Source organism: Hyla sarda, unplaced genomic scaffold (genome assembly GCF_029499605.1).
Source record: "Hyla sarda isolate aHylSar1 unplaced genomic scaffold, aHylSar1.hap1 scaffold_336, whole genome shotgun sequence".
Classification (NCBI taxonomy): domain Eukaryota; kingdom Metazoa; phylum Chordata; class Amphibia; order Anura; family Hylidae; genus Hyla; species Hyla sarda.
In genome coordinates, this window is record NW_026610109.1 from 108,849 (window position 1) to 121,558 (window position 12,710).

The window sequence follows — 12,710 nt, forward strand, 5'->3', positions numbered from 1 at the left end:
AACCGTGAAAGGGGCGGGCCCAACAAGGTGCCCTTCATGGGCACTATCACTGCTTGCTGTCAGGGAGGCTGCCAGACAATTTTCCATGCACACTCTGGGCTGGGGGGCAGTCAACCACCAGTACACACAGCAGAACCTAAACCCATACCATTATTGCTAAGCAGCAAGACAGGGGCCCATTGCACTCCCACGGGGCCTTTTTAAATGCAATCCATAACCCGGATTTGCCAGGAACCCTTCTTACTCCTCCTACTTGCATGTGACACTGGGCTTAGGATCTGCATAGGAAACACACACACAAGCACACACCTACCTTTGTTGCCTGCAGATGCCTCCTTGGCTGTCCCCAAACGGTATCAAACCAACACCCACGGGAAGCTGTAAGCATAGAGGACATGCCTGCACCCCATTGGACTTACCTGTGTGGGTTAAATCCGGGTTATTTGACAACCTATGGCGGTGATGGTTCTGCTCAGGCAGAGCAGTGCTGATGCTCCTCATAAAGCTGTCGCTGCTGTGAAGGTTCTAGGTGACATCACAAATCCCTATGGTTACATACACAACAAAGCTGGGTTGTTGTTGTTTACACTCTGCAAGGCCTGTGGAAGTGAGTGACATCATAGCACTGTAGTTCTGAGGGTTCTAGATGGATGCAACAATCTCCTGTTGCTTCTATGAAGGCCATAATAGACGACATCACCAAACAGCTCCATAGTCACATACACAGCAAAGGAGAGATGTTGTTTACACCTAGTGATGTCAGTGGTATTGAGTGACATCACAGCACAGTGCTAAGGCTCCTGGGCCTGGACACAGCAGCGGCTGCAATATCTCAACGGAGAATACGTTTATATATATGTGTGTGTGTGCGCGTATATATATATATATATATATATATATATATATATATATATATATTTCTCCGCCGAAATCACTTTTAAACCCATTTCCACCTTTTTTTCCCTTCTCTTCCTCTTACTTTTTTTTCACGTTTTTTTACGTTTTTCTCCTTTTCGCCTCTTTTCTGGGCGTATTATTCTTCTTTTTCTTCTTTTTTTTCGTCTAATGCATACCCCATCAGTGCAGCAATGCTTATTCAATACCGCCAGCAGATGGAGACACTGGGGGATAATTTTCTAAGGATTTATACAGATTTTTCCTGTCTGAATTTGTCGCACAGAAAGTTGCAGGCCAAATATGTGTGACATTTCTGCGACTTTAGCTTCTAGAGCATTTTTACAACATTATACATAGGTGCTGAATACATAAAAAGCGACTGTTCAGCGACAGACAAGTCGCATCGGCTGAAAGTAGGCCAGAATGTCAGTCCATGTTGGAGCAGGTTTAGATACAGTCTAAAGTATAGATCTCAAAGTCTGTGCACAGAATTTAGCAAGGGCCTCGCACCTTCTGATGCATCAGGTAGGTGCACAATAGCATAGCCTAACCCTCTGTACTTTGGTCTATATTGATGCGGGACATAGACAGCCAGCTGATGACCAATCCATTAGTGCAATGGATGGCTGGAAGCATTTGTCTTTGCCTTTGCAATACCACAGAAGCAATGCATGGTCAATGTACAGCAATGACACACCTGTGTGAACAGCCAGGAGACGTCCCCCCCCCCCCCCCCCCCCAAATTATGTTACATAGTTACATAGTTAGTACGGTCGAAAAAAGACATATGTCCATCAAGTTCAACCAGGGAATTAAGGGGTAGGGGTGTGGCGCGATATTGGGGAAGGGATGAGATTTTATATTTCTTCATAAGCATTAATCTTATTTTGTCAATTAGGAACATTCAGCACCCACCCGCTATCAAGGCAGCTGCCTATCATGTCATGCCCTACCTGCACAGGTGTGCTGGCTACTCAAATGATCCAATTAAGGAGGCCATTTAGTCAGCAGCAGCAGAAGTCCTGTGCCTGGACGCTCCAACAGCGGCCAGACACAAGCAGAAGCAGAAGCAGCAGAAGCAGCAGCAGCACCACCTTTTGTTTTTTGGCTGCAGCAGCAGCAAGGCCCACAGGGCTGGCTAGCTGGCTAGCCAGCAAGCAGGTAGCAATGAAAGTAGGAATCTTTCTTTTTAACCCTGTAAGGGGGTGGTGCACTGTACCCGAAGATACTGCCATATCGGGTCAATGCATAGGGCGACGGAAGCAAGCTTCGAAATCGGCCCCCGTTCTCAAAAATCCATTTAATATATGGTCCCCAGATAGGGGACGTATCAGATATTAAACTGATAAGAACAGATACTACACTTGATCTTAGCCAAAAGGCCGAGAAGCGATAACCGTGAAAGGGGCGGGCCCAACAAGGTGCCCTTCATGGGCACTATCACTGCTTGCTGTCAGGGAGGCTGCCAGACAATTTTCCATGCACACTCTGGGCTGGGGGGCAGTCAACCACCAGTACACACAGCAGAACCTAAACCCATACCATTATTGCTAAGCAGCAAGACAGGGGCCCATTGCACTCCCACGGGGCCTTTTTAAATGCAATCCATAACCCGGATTTGCCAGGAACCCTTCTTACTCCTCCTACTTGCATGTGACACTGGGCTTAGGATCTGCATAGGAAACACACACACAAGCACACACCTACCTTTGTTGCCTGCAGATGCCTCCTTGGCTGTCCCCAAACGGTATCAAACCAACACCCACGGGAAGCTGTAAGCATAGAGGACATGCCTGCACCCCATTGGACTTACCTGTGTGGGTTAAATCCGGGTTATTTGACAACCTATGGCGGTGATGGTTCTGCTCAGGCAGAGCAGTGCTGATGCTCCTCATAAAGCTGTCGCTGCTGTGAAGGTTCTAGGTGACATCACAAATCCCTATGGTTACATACACAACAAAGCTGGGTTGTTGTTGTTTACACTCTGCAAGGCCTGTGGAAGTGAGTGACATCATAGCACTGTAGTTCTGAGGGTTCTAGATGGATGCAACAATCTCCTGTTGCTTCTATGAAGGCCATAATAGACGACATCACCAAACAGCTCCATAGTCACATACACAGCAAAGGAGAGATGTTGTTTACACCTAGTGATGTCAGTGGTATTGAGTGACATCACAGCACAGTGCTAAGGCTCCTGGGCCTGGACACAGCAGCGGCTGCAATATCTCAACGGAGAATACGTTTATATATATGTGTGTGTGTGCGCGTATATATATATATATATATATATATATATATATATATATATATTTCTCCGCCGAAATCACTTTTAAACCCATTTCCACCTTTTTTTCCCTTCTCTTCCTCTTACTTTTTTTTCACGTTTTTTTACGTTTTTCTCCTTTTCGCCTCTTTTCTGGGCGTATTATTCTTCTTTTTCTTCTTTTTTTTCGTCTAATGCATACCCCATCAGTGCAGCAATGCTTATTCAATACCGCCAGCAGATGGAGACACTGGGGGATAATTTTCTAAGGATTTATACTGATTTTTCCTGTCTGAATTTGTCGCACAGAAAGTTGCAGGCCAAATATGTGTGACATTTCTGCGACTTTAGCTTCTAGAGCATTTTTACAACATTATACATAGGTGCTGAATACATAAAAAGCGACTGTTCAGCGACAGACAAGTCGCATCGGCTGAAAGTAGGCCAGAATGTCAGTCCATGTTGGAGCAGGTTTAGATACAGTCTAAAGTATAGATCTCAAAGTCTGTGCACAGAATTTAGCAAGGGCCTCGCACCTTCTGATGCATCAGGTAGGTGCACAATAGCATAGCCTAACCCTCTGTACTTTGGTCTATATTGATGCGGGACATAGACAGCCAGCTGATGACCAATCCATTAGTGCAATGGATGGCTGGAAGCATTTGTCTTTGCCTTTGCAATACCACAGAAGCAATGCATGGTCAATGTACAGCAATGACACACCTGTGTGAACAGCCAGGAGACCCCCCCCCCCCCCCCCCATGTTATGTTACATAGTTACATAGTTAGTACGGTCGAAAAAAGACATATGTCCATCAAGTTCAACCAGGGAATTAAGGGGTAGGGGTGTGGCGCGATATTGGGGAAGGGATGAGATTTTATATTTCTTCATAAGCATTAATCTTATTTTGTCAATTAGGAACATTCAGCACCCACCCGCTATCAAGGCAGCTGCCTATCATGTCATGCCCTACCTGCACAGGTGTGCTGGCTACTCAAATGATCCAATTAAGGAGGCCATTTAGTCAGCAGCAGCAGAAGTCCTGTGCCTGGACGCTCCAACAGCGGCCAGACACAAGCAGAAGCAGAAGCAGCAGAAGCAGCAGCAGCACCACCTTTTGTTTTTTGGCTGCAGCAGCAGCAAGGCCCACAGGGCTGGCTAGCTGGCTAGCCAGCAAGCAGGTAGCAATGAAAGTAGGAATCTTTCTTTTTAACCCTGTAAGGGGGTGGTGCACTGTACCCGAAGATACTGCCATATCGGGTCAATGCATAGGGCGACGGAAGCAAGCTTCGAAATCGGCCCCCGTTCTCAAAAATCCATTTAATATATGGTCCCCAGATAGGGGACGTATCAGATATTAAACTGATAAGAACAGATACTACACTTGATCTTAGCCAAAAGGCCGAGAAGCGATAACCGTGAAAGGGGCGGGCCCAACAAGGTGCCCTTCATGGGCACTATCACTGCTTGCTGTCAGGGAGGCTGCCAGACAATTTTCCATGCACACTCTGGGCTGGGGGGCAGTCAACCACCAGTACACACAGCAGAACCTAAACCCATACCATTATTGCTAAGCAGCAAGACAGGGGCCCATTGCACTCCCACGGGGCCTTTTTAAATGCAATCCATAACCCGGATTTGCCAGGAACCCTTCTTACTCCTCCTACTTGCATGTGACACTGGGCTTAGGATCTGCATAGGAAACACACACACAAGCACACACCTACCTTTGTTGCCTGCAGATGCCTCCTTGGCTGTCCCCAAACGGTATCAAACCAACACCCACGGGAAGCTGTAAGCATAGAGGACATGCCTGCACCCCATTGGACTTACCTGTGTGGGTTAAATCCGGGTTATTTGACAACCTATGGCGGTGATGGTTCTGCTCAGGCAGAGCAGTGCTGATGCTCCTCATAAAGCTGTCGCTGCTGTGAAGGTTCTAGGTGACATCACAAATCCCTATGGTTACATACACAACAAAGCTGGGTTGTTGTTGTTTACACTCTGCAAGGCCTGTGGAAGTGAGTGACATCATAGCACTGTAGTTCTGAGGGTTCTAGATGGATGCAACAATCTCCTGTTGCTTCTATGAAGGCCATAATAGACGACATCACCAAACAGCTCCATAGTCACATACACAGCAAAGGAGAGATGTTGTTTACACCTAGTGATGTCAGTGGTATTGAGTGACATCACAGCACAGTGCTAAGGCTCCTGGGCCTGGACACAGCAGCGGCTGCAATATCTCAACGGAGAATACGTTTATATATATGTGTGTGTGTGCGCGTATATATATATATATATATATATATATATATATATATTTCTCCGCCGAAATCACTTTTAAACCCATTTCCACCTTTTTTTCCCTTCTCTTCCTCTTACTTTTTTTTCACGTTTTTTTACGTTTTTCTCCTTTTCGCCTCTTTTCTGGGCGTATTATTCTTCTTTTTCTTCTTTTTTTTCGTCTAATGCATACCCCATCAGTGCAGCAATGCTTATTCAATACCGCCAGCAGATGGAGACACTGGGGGATAATTTTCTAAGGATTTATACTGATTTTTCCTGTCTGAATTTGTCACACAGAAAGTTGCAGGCCAAATATGTGTGACATTTCTGCGACTTTAGCTTCTAGAGCATTTTTAATACATTATACATAGGTGCTGAATACATAAAAAGCGACTGTTAAGCGACAGACAAGTCGCATCGGCTGAAAGTAGGCCAGAATGTCAGTCCATGTTGGAGCAGGTTTAGATACAGTCTAAAGTATAGATCTCAAAGTCTGTGCACAGAATTTAGCAAGGGCCTCGCACCTTCTGATGCATCAGGTAGGTGCACAATAGCATAGCCTAACCCTCTGTACTTTGGTCTATATTGATGCGGGACATAGACAGCCAGCTGATGACCAATCCATTAGTGCAATGGATGGCTGGAAGCATTTGTCTTTGCCTTTGCAATACCACAGAAGCAATGCATGGTCAATGTACAGCAATGACACACCTGTGTGGACAGCCAGGAGACCCCCCCCCCCCCCCCCCATGTTATGTTACATAGTTACATAGTTAGTACGGTCGAAAAAAGACATATGTCCATCAAGTTCAACCAGGGAATTAAGGGGTAGGGGTGTGGCGCGATATTGGGGAAGGGATGAGATTTTATATTTCTTCATAAGCATTAATCTTATTTTGTCAATTAGGAACATTCAGCACCCACCCGCTATCAAGGCAGCTGCCTATCATGTCATGCCCTACCTGCACAGGTGTGCTGGCTACTCAAATGATCCAATTAAGGAGGCCATTTAGTCAGCAGCAGCAGAAGTCCTGTGCCTGGACGCTCCAACAGCGGCCAGACACAAGCAGAAGCAGAAGCAGCAGAAGCAGCAGCAGCACCACCTTTTGTTTTTTGGCTGCAGCAGCAGCAGCAAGGCCCACAGGGCTGGCTAGCTGGCTAGCCAGCAAGCAGGTAGCAATGAAAGTAGGAATCTTTCTTTTTAACCCTGTAAGGGGGTGGTGCACTGTACCCGAAGATACTGCCATATCGGGTCAATGCATAGGGCGACGGAAGCAAGCTTCGAAATCGGCCCCCGTTCTCAAAAATCCATTTAATATATGGTCCCCAGATAGGGGACGTATCAGATATTAAACTGATAAGAACAGATACTACACTTGATCTTAGCCAAAAGGCCGAGAAGCGATAACCGTGAAAGGGGCGGGCCCAACAAGGTGCCCTTCATGGGCACTATCACTGCTTGCTGTCAGGGAGGCTGCCAGACAATTTTCCATGCACACTCTGGGCTGGGGGGCAGTCAACCACCAGTACACACAGCAGAACCTAAACCCATACCATTATTGCTAAGCAGCAAGACAGGGGCCCATTGCACTCCCACGGGGCCTTTTTAAATGCAATCCATAACCCGGATTTGCCAGGAACCCTTCTTACTCCTCCTACTTGCATGTGACACTGGGCTTAGGATCTGCATAGGAAACACACACACAAGCACACACCTACCTTTGTTGCCTGCAGATGCCTCCTTGGCTGTCCCCAAACGGTATCAAACCAACACCCACGGGAAGCTGTAAGCATAGAGGACATGCCTGCACCCCATTGGACTTACCTGTGTGGGTTAAATCCGGGTTATTTGACAACCTATGGCGGTGATGGTTCTGCTCAGGCAGAGCAGTGCTGATGCTCCTCATAAAGCTGTCGCTGCTGTGAAGGTTCTAGGTGACATCACAAATCCCTATGGTTACATACACAACAAAGCTGGGTTGTTGTTGTTTACACTCTGCAAGGCCTGTGGAAGTGAGTGACATCATAGCACTGTAGTTCTGAGGGTTCTAGATGGATGCAACAATCTCCTGTTGCTTCTATGAAGGCCATAATAGACGACATCACCAAACAGCTCCATAGTCACATACACAGCAAAGGAGAGATGTTGTTTACACCTAGTGATGTCAGTGGTATTGAGTGACATCACAGCACAGTGCTAAGGCTCCTGGGCCTGGACACAGCAGCGGCTGCAATATCTCAACGGAGAATACGTTTATATATATGTGTGTGTGTGCGCATATATATATATATATATATATATATATATATATATATATATATATATATTTCTCCGCCGAAATCACTTTTAAACCCATTTCCACCTTTTTTTCCCTTCTCTTCCTCTTACTTTTTTTTCACGTTTTTTTACGTTTTTCTCCTTTTCGCCTCTTTTCTGGGCGTATTATTCTTCTTTTTCTTCTTTTTTTTCGTCTAATGCATACCCCATCAGTGCAGCAATGCTTATTCAATACCGCCAGCAGATGGAGACACTGGGGGATAATTTTCTAAGGATTTATACTGATTTTTCCTGTCTGAATTTGTCGCACAGAAAGTTGCAGGCCAAATATGTGTGACATTTCTGCGACTTTAGCTTCTAGAGCATTTTTACAACATTATTCATAGGTGCTGAATACATAAAAAGCGACTGTTCAGCGACAGACAAGTCGCATCGGCTGAAAGTAGGCCAGAATGTCAGTCCATGTTGGAGCAGGTTTAGATACAGTCTAAAGTATAGATCTCAAAGTCTGTGCACAGAATTTAGCAAGGGCCTCGCACCTTCTGATGCATCAGGTAGGTGCACAATAGCATAGCCTAACCCTCTGTACTTTGGTCTATATTGATGCGGGACATAGACAGCCAGCTGATGACCAATCCATTAGTGCAATGGATGGCTGGAAGCATTTGTCTTTGCCTTTGCAATACCACAGAAGCAATGCATGGTCAATGTACAGCAATGACACACCTGTGTGAACAGCCAGGAGACCCCCCCCCCCCCCCCATGTTATGTTACATAGTTACATAGTTAGTACGGTCGAAAAAAGACATATGTCCATCAAGTTCAACCAGGGAATTAAGGGGTAGGGGTGTGGCGCGATATTGGGGAAGGGATGAGATTTTATATTTCTTCATAAGCATTAATCTTATTTTGTCAATTAGGAACATTCAGCACCCACCCGCTATCAAGGCAGCTGCCTATCATGTCATGCCCTACCTGCACAGGTGTGCTGGCTACTCAAATGATCCAATTAAGGAGGCCATTTAGTCAGCAGCAGCAGAAGTCCTGTGCCTGGACGCTCCAACAGCGGCCAGACACAAGCAGAAGCAGAAGCAGCAGAAGCAGCAGCAGCACCACCTTTTGTTTTTTGGCTGCAGCAGCAGCAAGGCCCACAGGGCTGGCTAGCTGGCTAGCCAGCAAGCAGGTAGCAATGAAAGTAGGAATCTTTCTTTTTAACCCTGTAAGGGGGTGGTGCACTGTACCCGAAGATACTGCCATATCGGGTCAATGCATAGGGCGACGGAAGCAAGCTTCGAAATCGGCCCCCGTTCTCAAAAATCCATTTAATATATGGTCCCCAGATAGGGGACGTATCAGATATTAAACTGATAAGAACAGATTTTTTTTTTTTTTTTTTTTTTTTTCTGATAAGAACAGATTTTTTTTTATTGAAAAGGAAATATACAATACATAACCAAGTAAATCATTCAAAAAATTACATATTCATCTGAAAACACATGAATAACACATATTTGACATATACAATATATACAGGAATCATGTCTTTACATGTACATATAACAAAAAGCTTTCCCTTCATGACTTTCCCTCAGAAAAAATAAATTGCAGCGGATTCTGTCCCTCCAACTGTCCCTTCATATCAGGATATAATCTGTAAGAAAAGAAAAAGAAAGACAAATAAGAATACAATCATAACCAGTACTTCCATTTTTTGTGTTTCCAGATCCCCTCTGCATCATCAGAACCATAGTTTTTCCTATCACATAATACGTAAAGGTAAATTTTACCACGGATCATGCCCAGACACTCCTTCACACTTACTTCAGTTTGATTGAAAATCCTAATATTCCTTACATCCCACAGAACCTCTTTTACACAATTTACTATGAACCATAACACTCTTGCCTTCTCTCTCTCCACTGCACACAAACCAAACATCATCATATTAAAGGATAAGATTTCAATTCCAGTAAGATTTTTAATTAGACCAGACATTTTTCTCCACACAGACTTCGCATAACCACACTCCCAAAACACATGTACATAATTCTCACATCCACCGCAACCATCCCTGGGACACACTTCACTGTCTACCAATCTCCTTCTCCTCTGAAATTCCCTTGTTGGCAGACACCCATGAGCTAACATCCAAGACAAGTCCTTTTGTTTATTTGTCAGTTCCTTGTGACTGACATTTTTCCACACTACCTTACAATCCTTCTCAGACAGACCTCCCACACATTCCACTGTTTCTCTCTGCTCCAACACTTTCATCACCTTCTTACTATCATTCCATTCAGTCACACATTCCAGATTATTTTTCCTGACACACCGCCCTATTCTCTGATAGAACCAAGGAACCTCAAAACTTACAGGTACCCTTAAGTCCCTTTCCATTAGCTTATATTTCAACAACACATTACCAGCCAAATACCTTACCATGCACCCAAACACACATTCCTTCTTACTTACAGCGAGACAAAAACTGACATACTTCACAGCCAGGAACACTTCCACATTCATCATTCCTTTCCCACCATGCATTCTGCTTTTCACCACCTTCCCACGACTCAATTTCTCCATCCTTGAATTCCATAAGAAAACAAAGATCTGCCTGATAATTCTTGCCAGACACCTATCCGGTGGAGGAAACACATAATTAACATAAAGCAAAATAGGAATTATAACAGCTTTAATAACCAGAATCCTTCCCTCAATCGATAAAGTCCTTAAAGACCAGAAGTTTATTTTATTCCCCACCCTCCCCAAAACCCTCTCCCAACTTTCTTTCCCATACAAATCATTATCAAACACCACCCCAAGCACTTCCACACCCCCCTCTCTCACAGGCCACTCGCACAACCCACTCTCTCCCCACCCCTCAAAAAATTTACAACCACTCTTCCCAACATTAAGCTTAAACCCACTCATTAAACAGAAACACTCAATCAATAACTTAGCACGCCTTACCCCTGCCATTGACTTACATACAACAGTAACATCATCCATGTAACCAATCACTCGCATATCCTTCCCATGACTACCAGGTATTTCTATACCCCGCATCACCTTATCTCTCCTAATCATCCCCAACAAAGGCTCAATCATACAAATAAAAAGAATTGGCGACAGGGGACACCCCTGCCGCACTCCAGATTTTATACTCACCTCCCTACTCAGAAAACCATTGACCTGAATCTTACTATAAATGTCCCTATACAAACATTCAATCCACTTCACCATTCTGTCCGGCACATTCATCCTCCTCAAAACCCTAAACAATAAATCATGCACCACCCTATCATACGCTTTTTCAAAATCCACCGTAACAACAGCCACACCTTGCTTCCTAGTTTTACAGTCCCACAATACATCCCTCAGACCTAACAGACATTCAGAAATCCTACGATCAGGCACTGTACACATTTGCTCCTCACCTACCATACAATCAATCACATCCTTTAACCTATTCGCAATAACTTTAGCAATAATTTTGTAATCACAATTCAAGAGCGCTATAGGCCTCCAATTTTTAAGATCCCTCTTATCCCCTTTTTTAAACAATAACACAGTCACACTCTCACTCATACTTTTAGATAACTTCCCTCTCCTAAGTACTTCCTTACACACCTCCCATACATAATCCCCTAACATATCCCAAAACACAAGATAAAATTCCACAGGCAAACCATCACTCCCTGCCACCTTTCCTTTCTTCATCCCATTCACAGCATCCTCCACCTCACTCTTCCTCACATCCTCTTCCATAAAGAACCCATCAATTTCATCCAAACGCTTATCCACATATCCCAAACATTCCTCCTCTAGAGTCACGTCCCGCTCCTTCTCCGTGAATAAATCAGAATAAAACTTCCACACTTCCTCTAACACCTCATCCTTACCAAAGACCTCTACCCCATCATTCGTAAAAACACTCATCATCTCAGTTTTTTAACTGAATGCCTTTTTAAAGAAAAATTTGCTACATTTCTCATCCTTCTCTTTCACTTCAACCCTAGCCTGTGCAATAATCTTCCTTCCATTCCTCTCCAGACACTCATTCACACTTCCACGAGCTTCCTCAATCTCCTTCTCAACACTCATCCCCAAACGCCTCAATTCATACAAATACTCTAACCTTCTTTGCCATCTCTCATACTCTTCTCTATCTTTCCTCCCTTTCTCACACCCTTTTTTAATAAAAAACCTTTTAGTCTCTAACTTCACCCACTCCCACCACTCAACCACACTATAAAATGCATCCTTCCTCAACACCCATCCATCAAAACGCTCCCTATATTCTTGTAATACACATTCATTATCCAATAAAGACACATTCAACTTCCAAACACCCTTTCCATACTCACTTAGACCACCACCTTTTACCACACACTCAATCCAGGCATGATCCGTGAACGGTAACCTCCTCCGTCTGAAATTAGAAACAGACATTAGTTTTGAGACAAAAATGAAATCAATACGCGAACTTGTATTGTTAGAAAAATATGTATAACCGATAGTACCATCATTATGGGCAACAAAGGAATCCTTTAACCCAAATAAATTTACAATCTCTTTAAGCTGCTTACTAGTACTGTCTAAACCAGACCCACCACCCACCGTAGTACTACTCCTATCCCCCTCTGTTATTATACAATTGAAATCCCCTATAAGGAACACATCATCCCTCCCACTCAAAAAGAAATATAATTTCTCAAACACCTCCCCTCTTTCCTTCCTCCCAGTTGGAGCATAAACATTAATTACTTTATATGTGAAACCCCTGAAAATAAAATGCACTAATAATACCCTACCCGGAACAATATGGACAACTTTTTTAACAACAAACTCATTACTTTTGAACAAAATCCCCACCCCCGAATTACGTTCCATTGAACCAGACCATACCGATTGCCCATAAGGCCAGGAGATATTTGGCTCCCCATCCAAGCAGCACTCCTGGAGACCTAGAACATCAAAAG

At 44.2% G+C, this 12,710-nt stretch overlaps 3 non-coding genes and 1 pseudogene across 3 annotated transcripts; all 4 read right to left on the reverse strand.

The window, feature by feature from the left end:
- Positions 1–2,100: 2,100 nt before the first annotated feature.
- On the reverse strand, positions 2,101–2,291 carry LOC130330640 (U2 spliceosomal RNA). The gene has a single exon (XR_008873761.1). It is a non-coding gene; the product is annotated as a U2 spliceosomal RNA (small nuclear RNA).
- Positions 2,292–4,384: 2,093 nt separating this feature from the next.
- Positions 4,385–4,575, reverse strand: LOC130330641 (U2 spliceosomal RNA). The gene has a single exon (XR_008873762.1). It is a non-coding gene; the product is annotated as a U2 spliceosomal RNA (small nuclear RNA).
- Positions 4,576–6,665: 2,090 nt separating this feature from the next.
- Positions 6,666–6,856, reverse strand: LOC130330642 (U2 spliceosomal RNA). The gene has a single exon (XR_008873763.1). It is a non-coding gene; the product is annotated as a U2 spliceosomal RNA (small nuclear RNA).
- Positions 6,857–8,953: 2,097 nt separating this feature from the next.
- LOC130330590 (U2 spliceosomal RNA) lies at positions 8,954–9,167 on the reverse strand (annotated as a pseudogene).
- Positions 9,168–12,710: the final 3,543 nt, after the last annotated feature.